General features: G+C 35.3%; 1 long non-coding RNA gene across 1 annotated transcript; it reads left to right on the top strand.

Annotated features, from left to right (window-relative positions):
* Positions 1–2427: 2427 nt before the first annotated feature.
* LOC120351957 lies at positions 2428–3643 on the top strand. Its single transcript, XR_005571659.1, has 2 exons — positions 2428–2758; positions 3584–3643. It is a non-coding gene; the product is annotated as an uncharacterized LOC120351957 (long non-coding RNA).
* Positions 3644–12413: the final 8770 nt, after the last annotated feature.

The following is a 12413-nucleotide window of genomic DNA, read 5'->3' as shown; positions in this document are numbered from 1 at the left end:
ATGAACTTGTTATATATATATTTGAACTACCGCCTAAACAGAGTAGTCAACATAAAATATTGCACAGAAATGAAGAAAACACTGATTCAATTTATTACTAACAACATTTATTTTACATGAATATGATATGAATATTACAAACATTTGCATTATAATCTAAATTATTATCCATTGTACATTTCTACACTACAACATTCAAAAAGATCAGACAGGCATTGAATTTGAAACACAAAGACAGACACATTCATAAGGCACTGTTCACCTGTTCTAGTATTTTCTATTCTGTATCGTATTCGACTTAACAATAATATAAAGTGTTCAATAATGATCATTGAAATAATTCTACTGAGAGTTCTTATTCTTTCAAAAATACACAACAGAACTCTTGAATCAAGTCAAATAATTACTAACCTGAACAAGTATAACCAAAGCTTACTGAGCCTGGGCCAAGAACAGATCTCTCCTAAACTAAACTTTTTCTAATCTGAGATTTTCCTAAAATTAGCTTCACCTAACTAGAGTTTTTCCCAACCTAAAGCTTTTCCTAACCTAAGCTTTAACTAACCAAAGCTTTTCCTAACATAAGCTTTACCTAACCTTAGCTTCTCCTAACCTTAGCTTCTTCTAACCTAAGCTTTCCCTAACACTTGACTTTTTCCTGACCTAAGCTTATCCTAACCTTTGCTTCTCCTAACCTAAGTTTTTCCCAACTCAAAGCTTTCCCTAACCTAAAGCTTTTCCTAACCTAAGCTTTCACTAACCAAAGCTTTCCCCAACCCTAGCTTTTCCTAACCTAAGCTTTACCTAACGTTAGCTTCTCCTAACCTAAGTTTTACCTAACCCAAGCTTTACCTAACCTTAACTTTTCCCAACCAAAGCTTTTCCCAACCTAAGCTTTTCCTAACCTGAGCTTTTTCCCAACCTAAGCTTTTCCTAACCTTAGCTTCTCCTTACCTAAGTTTCTCCTAACTCAAGGATTTCCTCAACTAAGCCTTCACTAACCAAAGCTTTCCCCAACCAAAGCTTTTCCCAACCTAAGCTTTCACAAACCAAAGCTTTTGCTAACTAAAGCTTTTCCTAACCTGAGCTTCCTCTAACCTAATCTTTTCCTAACCCAACAGTTTCCTAACCTAAGTTTCTCTCAACCCAAGCTTCTCCTAACCTAAGTTTCTCCTAACTCAAAGCTTTTCCTAACCTAAGCTTTCACTAACCAAAGCTTTCCCTAATCAAAGCTTTTCCAACCTAAGCTTTTCCTAACCTGAGCTTTCACTAACCAAGCTTTCCCTAACCTAAGCTTTTCCTAACCTAAGCTTTACCTAACCTTAGATTCTCCTAACCTAAGCTTCTCCTAACCTGAGGTTTCCCCAATTTTAACTTTTCCCAACCAAAGCTTTTCCTAACCCATGCTTTTCTCAACCTAAGCTTTTCCTAACCTAAGCTTTTCCTAACCTACCTAACCTACCTAACCTAACCTAACCTAAGATTTTCCTAACCTAACCTAACCTAACCTACCTAAGCTTTTCCTACCTAACCTAACCCAACCTAACTAACCTACCTAACCTAACTAAGCTTTTCCTAACCTACCTAACCTAACCTTACCTAACCTAACCCAACCTAACCTAACCTAACCTAACCTAAGCTTTTCCTAACCTAACCTAACCTAACCTAAGCTTTTCCTAACCTAACCTAACCTAACCTAACCTAACCTAACCTAACCTAACCTAACCTAAGCTTTTCCCAACCTAACCTAACTAACCTAACCCACCTAACCTAACCTAACCTAAGCTTTTCCTAACCTAACCTTACCTAACCTAACCTAACCTAAGCTTTTCCTAACCTAACCTACCTAACCTACCTAACCTAACCTACCTAACCTACCTAAGCTTTTCCTAACCTAACCTAACCCAACCTAACCTAACCTAACCTAAGCTTTTCCTAACCTAACCTAACCCAACCTAACCTAACCTAAGCTTTTCCTAACCTAACCTAACCTAACCCAACCTAACCTAAGTTTCTCCTAACTTAAAGCTTTTCCTCACCTAAGCTTTCACTAACCAAAGCTTTCCCTAACCTAAGCTTCACTCAACCTTAGATTCTCCCAACCTTAGCTTCTCCTAACCTAAGCTTTTCCTAACCAGAGCTTTTCCAACTTAAGCTTATTCCTCACCCAAGGTTTTCTAACCTAAGCTTTCTCCAACCAAAGCTTTTCCTTACCTTAGCTTCTCCTAACCTTATCTTTTCCTAACATAGGCTTTCCCTAACCTTAGATTTTTCCAACCTTAGCTTTTCCTCACCAATTTTTCCCCAACCTAAGCTTTCCCTAACTTGTGCTTTTTTAACCTAAGCATTTCCAATCGAAGCTTTCCCCAACCAAAGCTTTTCATAACCTAAGCTTTCACAAACCAAAGCTTTTTCTAACTTAATTTTTCCCAACCCAACAGTTTCCTAGCCTAAGTATCTCCTAACCTAAGATTTTCTCAACCTAAGTGTTTCTAAGCTAATGCCTCCTAACCAAATCCTTTCTATGCAAAATCTTTCCAACCTAACCTCCCCTAACCTAACCTTTTTCAACCCAAACCTTTGTAACCTGAGTTTTTTATTATCCCCAACCCAACAAAGCCTAACTCGAACTAACAAATGCAGTCCAGCCCAACCATTGAGCTCCCCTCTAACCAAGCATTTTCCAACCTAATATAACAAAGCCTTACCAGATAAAGACTGAGCAACCCTCAGACTTGCTCAGTCTTCATCACTTAAGGTTTGATAACCTAACCCAACCTAACCTAACTAACCTAAGCTTTCCTAACCTAACCAACCTAACCTAACCTAACCTAAGCTTCTCCTAACCTAAGCTTTCCTAACCTAAGCTTTCACTAACCAAAGCTTTCCCTAACCTAAGCTTCACTCAACCTTAGATTCTTCTAACCTTAGCTTCTCCTAACCTAAGCTTTCCTAACCAGAGCTTTTCCCAACTTAAGCTTATTCCTCACCCAAGGTTTTCTTAACCTAAGCTTTCCCCAACCAAAGCTTTTCCTTACCTTAGCTTCTCCTAACCTTATCTTTTCCTAACATAGGCTTTCCCTAACCTTAGATTTTTCCAACCTTAGCTTTTCCTCACCAATTTTTCCCCAACCTAAGCTTTCCCTAACTTGTGCTTTTTTAACCTAAGCATTTCCCAATCGAAGCTTTCCCCAACCAAAGCTTTTCATAACCTAAGCTTTCACAAACCAAAGCTTTTTCTAACCTAATTTTTCCCAACCCAACAGTTTCCTAGCCTAAGTATCTCCTAACCTAAGATTTTCTCAACCTAAGTGTTTCTAAGCTAATGCCTCCTAACCAAATCCTTTCTATGCAAAATCTTTCCAACCTAACCTCCCCTAACCTAACCTTTTTCAACCCAAACCTTTGTAACCTGAGTTTTTTATTATCCCCAACCCAACAAAGCCTAACTCGAACTAACAAATGCAGTCCAGCCCAACCATTGAGCTCCCCTCTAACCAAGCATTTTCCAACCTAATATAACAAAGCCTTACCAGATAAAGACTGAGCAACCCTCAGACTTGCTCAGTCTTCATCACTTAAGGTTTGATAGTCACATCAAACTTTGGTAGGTAGGGTTTCATCAATATCGTTAGATACAGGAGAAAATGTGGTCAGCAGTAATTATGGTTAGCTCCATTTAAAAATATTCTCAACATTTTTCAGGCAAACAACTGGCACATTTTTGATATTTTCCAGATTTCCTATCAACTTCATCAATAGCATTAAATACAGAAGAAAATGTGGTCAGCAGTAATGGTTAGCTCTTTGATGGAATTAGAATTTTTATTCAAATTTGATACATTTGAGTTCTAATTCAAAATTATTTTTTTCCCAAAATTGGATTTTTTTTTGAAAAAATTGAAGATAGGTAGTGAAAATTATAACTGGAACCGTTTTAAGCATAAGTTAGCCTGTGGTACTTTTCTGTAAGTTGTATAATTCTGAATGATTGAATAAATAAATAAACTTCAATTATTAATACCTAAATGAGACTTTACAAATTTAGTACCCATTGGGGTTTCCAATTTTTTCAAAAAAAATTTGAATTGGTTTGTTTTTTCAGATTGGTTTCTACAAGGATGCAGGTTTGATGCCTAGTGAGATCGGACTCCCCGATTATGTATTAAGTATTCCAATAATGGGAAAAAATGTAGAACAAATTATAATTTAAATATATCAAATTGAAGTTTGTAAAACAATAACAATAAAAAACAATAAAATAAATATTGAACTCTTGAATCATCAATCGAACAAGTTGAAATCGGAATCTTTCTTATCGAGCAATTTCAAAAACCGATGACAACTCTATTTAGCATGCTTCAAATTTGTGACCTGTAGAGAATAGAGCAGCAACTCTATAACTCTACAACTCTATGGTGCTAGTAAAAACATGATAGTATGGCTAAGCTCTAGCCGGCCTGCTCCCCCTGCTATCTCAGTTATTATTGAAGATATCGACTCAATTTTTTTTTTAATGAAAGAGGAAGACAAAATAAAGCGCGCTAGCATATTTTTATACCATTGATTTAATTTAATATTAGAAATAGCTGTTTCAAACTAATCTTATTCTATAGAATGGACGATTCTAAATTATAATGATTTGTATCAACTATTATTAAAGATATTATGGGACTAAATTTTTTTAATGAAAGAAGAAGAAAAAAAATACGTGTCGGTAACTGAATAACAATTCTAATCAATGAAATTTAATGTTATTAATATTAACAGCAAATTTTGAATTTTGTCCAACCTATAATACTATCGGCATAAAAATATGCTAGCGCGCTTATTTTGTCTTCCTCTTTCATTAAAAAAAAAATTGAGTCGATATCTTCAATAATAACTGAGATAGCAGGGGGAGCAGGCCGGCTAGAGCTTAGCCGGCTACTAAATGGCTTTTACAATATTCATATTTAATAGATCATTAAATCTAATAAATTTATAGGTTAGGTGCTCCAACCAAGCGTCTGGAGAAGCAGCTTCTCTTTGTCTCAGATACAGAGTAACGGCCAGCAACGGTCACAGTTATCACATAGTTATTCAAAAGTATTCTTTGAGTATCTATAATGAGGTCCACGTTATAATGGCAGTGTGTGATTTGCAATGGTGTTGCTATCCTTGTGTATCATTTAACATAGCAAATGGCGCTATCTCTTTCACGCATTGCAAGGTTGCCACATCGTTTATCAACAATGTAGAAATTCAACTAATTGACAAAGCAATTGCTTTGAAATCCAAAGTATTGAATGTAAAAGGGTTAGAAATTAGGTTTTTTCAAGTTATATTTAATAATGTTTCATGAGGCTAGGTTAGGTTTTTGCTTTAAAATTGCAATATGCTAGAAGGGGCTAGGGTCCAGGTATAGTTATGTTTTTTGTTGTTTCAAAGGTGAAAGGATAGGTTAGGGGGTTAAAAGTTTGTTTTTAAATCCAAAGTATTGAATGTGAAAGGGTTAGGGGTTGGGGTTTTTCAAGTTATATTTAATAATGTTTCATGAGGCTAGGTTAGGTTTTTGTTTTAAAATTTCAATATGCTAGAAAGGGCAAGGGTACAGGTAGAATTATTGTTTTTGATATTTCAAAGGTGAAAAGATGGGTTAGGGGGTTAGGATTTTGCTTTGAAATTGCAATATGCTAGAAGGTATTACGGGTTTTTATCAAGATTTATGTTTATTAATGTTTTAAATATAAAAGGCGAGGTTAAGGGGTTGGGTTTTTGCTTTGAAATGACAATATGCTGACTTAGTTTTAGTGTTTTTTTTTTACATTAATTGAATAACAACCGTTATATTTAATTGATTATATTATTGAAAAGTACTCTTTCTTTAATTAAATGAAATGATGATAATATGTTGAATATTATATCGAATTTAATGAAAGATCATCATTGGATAATAATATCATCATCAAAATGGAATGACGGCTCCAGTTACGGTGCTCGGTAACCATCATCACAAAGAACGTTACATTCAAAGAACTGACTGAATGGAACGGGGGAAAACCGTTACTAACGCATGCGCGATACGTTGCTGTCTGAGACAGAGTGGTTTGTTCTGGAGATGCCCGATCATGCGTTTTGACACGCCTGCTTATAGCCGCGCGTCTCGAGTCGCCTCTAAGGAATTGCACCTTAAGCTACCCATTGAAACATCATTATTGGCTGCACATTAGTATATCAGCCGATGAATCCAGCATTCTATGCTTCTAATATACAGAGTGGTGCAGAGAAAACGCATGTTTTTTGAACCTCTATTACTCGACGACATAAGAGGGTATTGCCCTGGAACAAATGTTGTCATTTACCCATGTTAGCAGACGGCCCCTACTATGTCATTTCAGTCGCTATGGAGCGTTGGAACGTACAACATCGTGTGTTTGCGGTCGAGCAGTTTTTCTTTTTAGAATCAATGAATCTGTAGTCACAGTGCAACATCTTTTCTGTCAATATTTTAGAGTTGGATGTCGAAGTGCAGTGCCTGATCGAAATACTGTACTCTGATTGTTTGCAGCGTTCAGAAGTACTGGTTATGTGATGAAAAAGAAATCACCTGGTCTTCCCTGTTTAGTTCGTATTCCGGAAAATGTAGATCGAGTCAGAATATTGATGGAAAAGACGTTGCACTGTGACTACAGATTCACTGTTTCTAAAAAAGAAACTGCTCAACAGTGATCACTCGATGATGTACTTTCCAATGCTCCATAGTGACTGAAAAGGCATAGTATGGGCCGTCTGCTAACATTGGTTCCAGGTCAATACCCCCTCCTGTCGCCGGGGACTAGCGGTTCAAAAAATTGCGTTTTCTCTGCACCACTATGTATATGAGGAGGTCACGATGAGTTCAATCAAGAATGACATAATATACTATAGACAAGACACCCACGTTTTAAGCAAAACATTTCCACTTTTTTGAAATATTTAAAAAAAAAACATTGAAAATACATCTTTGAAACTGATTTCATTGGATTTCTCGTCACATTTTACACAGGCCTATGTTTCTACTATATAACTCGTGTTATCAAACCCGATGTTATATTTCTTCTGAATATGTGGTCCCAAACTCCCAAATTTAAAATATCAGAAGTTACCAGCAAATATCTATTCTGTTTTGCTTGTTGTTCCTAGTTAGTATCAGTCATACATAAAAACTAACCCATAAAAATAACTACAAAATAACAATTGTAGTACGCGATATAATTCACATATTTTACAGTTTTTTGTGTAGAATAAATTTCTTGATACTTTCTTAAACTGAATACTCAATTTCAGATTTCCAAATGATGCTGTCCTCAGAAAGAAATGGACTGTGGCACTGCGCAGGGATGGTTTCAATCCGTCCAAAGTAACTAAAATCTGTTCAAACCATTTTACATCAGATTGCTTCCGTAATAGTGGATTGAGTTCTCTCCGAATTTTAAACGAAGATGCTGTCCCTACAATCTTCGACTTTTCTGATCATTCAAAATCTGGCAAAAGAGGGAAACGCCTAAAAAGATTGAATGTGTGAGTAATAAAAACATGAGTGTGTAACATTCATCTATGAGTGGATTTTTTTTTAATCAAAAATCAATCATGCGATATCCTATTATATTAAGCGAGCAATTTCTGTATTTATATAGCTGGTTATTTTTATATCTGGCTATTAACGGATCTCGAAAACGGCTCTAACGATTTTCACGAAATTTGGAACATAGTCGGTTTATGATATAAAGATTCGATTGCTCTAGGTCTCATCTTTGGGAAAACTCGCTGAACGACATTAAAAGGATAATTCATCCTTGGCTGAAACAGCTGTAGAGAATAAAAAAGTGAGTATATGAAAAATCAAAATATCGCATCCCCGAAATTCATATGATGACATAGCCAGCTGTGAAATATAAACACAATCATTTTAGAGAATTGTGTTCTGTTTTGTCATCATAGAAAATTTAATGGATTTGAACAACATAATCAGATTTGTTGACATGACATGATAATCCTCCTAAACTATAGTGTATCATAATTATTTTCAAAGTTGATAATTATTTGACAATTTTAAGTGATTAGTGAATGCTATTTTGTTATTCAATTTTGTTTGTATATAATCTAAATTATATATTTTTTTGTTTTCAAATGTTTGAACAGAAAATTGAACCTGAATTCAAGTGTATGGAACATAACCTACTTTCTGGACTATTTATAGTGTATAAATAAAAATACGGGAAAGAAACTGTTTTGGGCTGTGCATTTTAGTATTTCCCCAATCATTCTAAAGAATCGTGTTCGGTTTATCAAAAGTCAATAAATAAATAACAAGCAAAGCTCGGTGCCCCGATATTTATCGATAAGCTGACAATCTTCATTCAGGATCATCTCAAGTTATTTTGAAAAAAATACAGTTTGTGAATGGTTGAATCAGGACCTCCTATATACTACCTACTGTAAATTCCTACTGAGAAAAAATCACTAATCAGCTGTTTAGAGAGCATCTCAGTTTGTCGAAATCTCAGTTCGTCTACTTCCTGTTTAAAATATCAATGCCGGCCACCACTTAAGGACTCGCCACACCAAGCTCGCCAGTACCGCCGAGGTAGTACCGCTGGTGGTAGTTTTCTAGGCTGAGCACGCCACACCGAAAAACGTCCGCTAGCGGTAGTCTCCGAGTAGTGAGTCTAGTAGTGGGGGGAGGGGCGTGACTACAGCACTCAGCACTTCGCTACCTCTTCGAATCGCCTGCCAGGTATTCAGGTTGAGCGCGCCACACTGAGCTCGCTTTGTCCGCCGTACTACCTCTCAGCGAACTTTTGTTGAATCGCCTAGCAGGCGGTCGTAGGTGGTAGTGCGCCGTACTACCGCCGCGGTAGCGAACTCGGTGTGGCGCGCTCAACCTGAATACATGGCTAGCGATTTTTAAAACTTCGCTACCGCCGCGGTAGCGAGCTTGGTGTGGCGTGCCCTTTACGGCGGCCATTTTTTTGTAGACGCAGGTCCGGTATATAGGAAGTCCTGGTTGAAAATAATAATATTACAAGTTGCTGACTTTCTTTGTGTTTTTTAGGCTGTAACTAAAATAATACAAATGAGAAAATAACAATTTAAAATGAAGAATTATAAATTTATTTCAACAAATTTACTTCTTATAAGAAATAATTGAAACAGAAATTATGAATGGGATGATCAAATAATTGAAAGACAAAAACTTTACTAATAAAGCAGTAAGACTAGTAACAAACAAATACTTCTTATTGGGTGAAATTGTTGACAAATCAAGGAGGTCCGTTGCTTAGCACTCAACCTCTAAAAGACTCCCTAAGCGCAATTTTGAAAACATTCAACAATTAATTATTAATTAAGTTTTGTTTGCTTGCAGGCAATGTTGTGTTCTTGGATGCGAGGCGGTCAAGACAGACATTGACCACGGTTCTGGCTTACGCTTCTTCGTGTGAGTCTCTTTATGCCAGTTCAATGCAATATATTTATAACAAAACTTCATAACAATTTAAAGTGGCATTACTATAAAGAAAGTGCCTTTAACATTACTATAAGTGAAATGTTATCCCCTTAACTATTTTTTCTTGTATCCTCAATCATAGAACACTCGGTCTCTGCGCTCTGGTTTATTAAACTTTGCAGGGACCTCCCGTTATACATATTCATATTTCAGTTTTATTCAATGGTATTTTATATTGCATTTTACTAATATTCTTTTTCATAACCATTGTCATTATGTTTTTTGGAAAATTTATTTCATTCTGTATGAAATATTATTTTATTAAGGGTTCCTATTTTTATGGAATTTTATCTGTTGCAAGATTTTAATGAATGCTGTTGTAACGAGGATTCATTAGTTGTTGAGTTACAGTTTTATATTCAGTCAGTTACAAATTCAGGAGGAATGTCACAATATAACAAAGAAATGTTCAATTCTCATAACCTATTTTAAATTTATCTATAGTGAGATTCACGTTACAAGTCAGCACCTGATTTACATTGGTTTGCTATCCTTTTCTGCCATAAGACCAAGCAGATTGCTTTACCCCTTTATAGCTACGCACGGTTGTCAGTTGTTTACAGGCTATAATGAGTTACGGTACCGGAAAATTACATTTCAATATGAAAAATAATGTATTACTCAATCATGAAAAGATATATTTTATTGGTGAATATGATATATAATAATTGATCATTATTAACAAGAATCAACAATTAATATTGTATCAGTTATAACGAGATGACTTGAATCCAGCCATATTCTATAGAGGACGTTTGAAAAAGAGAATTGGCAAATCTGCCGTCCTATCATTCTCACTAACTTTTGCGGCGACCTGTAGATGGACTTCTAACATTACACTTTATAACATGGTACATGAATCTCACAACAGCTCATTACTTTTTTCCGATAGTCAATTACTCAAGAGTATACTTTCAACTGTACACTTACATAATAAATAATTTACTGTTCTATTGTAATATTTGATTTACAGATTTCCAGAGGAGAAAACTGTGAAAAATCGTTGGATTGAAGCCATCCAAAGAACGGACTTCGACCCTAATGTGCACAAAGCTGTTTGCAGTCAGCACTTTGTTGAAAGCGATTATGTTATCCAACAAGGCTCAGACGAAAAAAGATTAAAAGTGAGAGCTGTACCATCCATTTTCCCCTTACAACGCCAACCAAGAATGGGAGGAGCAGAAGACGATGTATTTAATATTATTTACGACATGAATCCAGCAGATTATGATACTTCCGATCAGGACCAAGATTTTGAAGTACCTGAGATAATAAGTGAGGACTATAGTATGTGTCAAGCACCAGAGACAAGAAGTCAAGACAATATTCAACTATCAAAAAATCAGTTCAAATTAGTCGGAAAGACCAGAGACCAGGGGACTCAAACTTCTCGCAAGGATCCGGCTAAATTAAAATTATACCGCAGTGAAGTGAAATTATTGCTTCAAAGTTTACGGAGAAAAGATAAAAGGATTAAACAAATGGGAGAAGAGTTTGCTCTTATGAAAGAGAAGATCAAATCCTTCAAACACAGTAATTTGAAATTGCAGGCATTAAATAATATGGAGTAACAAATATTTTTGGAGCTCTCCAGATTACATTCTAATAAAAAGCCTTGCTCGTTCAAGTAATCTACATTATATTTCCTGAAAAAATATCACAATCGATACTTTTATTCTGACAATCGACAAATAATGTGTTTTCGAAGGAAAATAATTAGTGCTACTTTTAATATTTTCTTTGTAAAACAACGTTTTTTAATACTCCCAAACTCCTTTTTATTCATAATTCCCAAGAGTTTGTAAGTATTTATGATTTCAAAATTAGTGAAACCTATATTTTTTACGTAAATTGTATTTATTTATACCTTTCCACAAATTTCGGCGTTGCTGGATACTGTGAAAATTAGAATGATCTTTCAAGCTCACCTGATGTGTGGCTTGGGGTGTCCAAAGTCTCAATAGTAAGGCTACCGCTCAATAATTTTTCAAATGTATCAAACTGAACTTTACACATTATCCCCATCCCGAATGATATTCATGGGTTTAAACTTGAAAATTTCAAATTTAAATCACCACTTTTTCTTTATTTAAATTTTTTCGGGGAAGAAAAACGTCACAAATTAGAAGATCATATTTTTTCTCATATTTTTTCCAAAATGGCAGCTGTTCAAAGATTTAAATTATTCACTGCCACGTTTACATGAGCATCCAAGACCTATCTTTACCATTTTTTTACTGACATTAGGTCCATGAGTGGAAGATGGCAATTTAAAAATCTATCCCCAATCACATGGAACCATAGAGAAAAAATAGCAATCATGCTATATTTCTTTGTGATGGAACGCACCTAAAAATTAGCAAGAAACTCATGTTTCATGGAAAGCCGCTTAATCACAAAACGTTGAATTACAATTTATTAAAACCGACTTGCTATCAAATCTTGATAATTTCGTGGAATACGAATTTAAACATTCTTAGAAATGCGACCCGTAAAATAGGCGATTATAGTGAGGTCCACGTTATAATGGCAGTGTTAAATTAGCAATGGTATTGCTATCCTTGATAACTATCATTCAAGAAAGAGGATAGCGCTATCTCTTTCTCGTTTTGCTCTGTTGCCAGATCGTCTTTTAACAATGTAGAATTGATAATTAATTAACAAAATATTCTATCTTATTTATGAAAATTCATTATTAAATTATTGAAAAATATAATTTATTATTTTAAACGAGAATGAACAGTTAATATTACATCAATAAACCTATATCAGCTACCGTCTATAGAGGGCATTGACGAGACAGAGGATCGGCAACGTTGATATCCCATCTTTCTCCACTGCCATTATAACGTAGACCTCACTATCTGATAATCTTGAAATTGCC

The sequence above is a fragment of the Nilaparvata lugens genome, chromosome 1 (genome assembly GCF_014356525.2).
Source record: "Nilaparvata lugens isolate BPH chromosome 1, ASM1435652v1, whole genome shotgun sequence".
NCBI classification, from domain to species: Eukaryota; Metazoa; Arthropoda; class Insecta; order Hemiptera; family Delphacidae; genus Nilaparvata; species Nilaparvata lugens.
The sequence above is the reverse complement of the archived record's forward strand: the minus strand, read 5'-3'. Positions and strand labels throughout refer to the sequence as shown.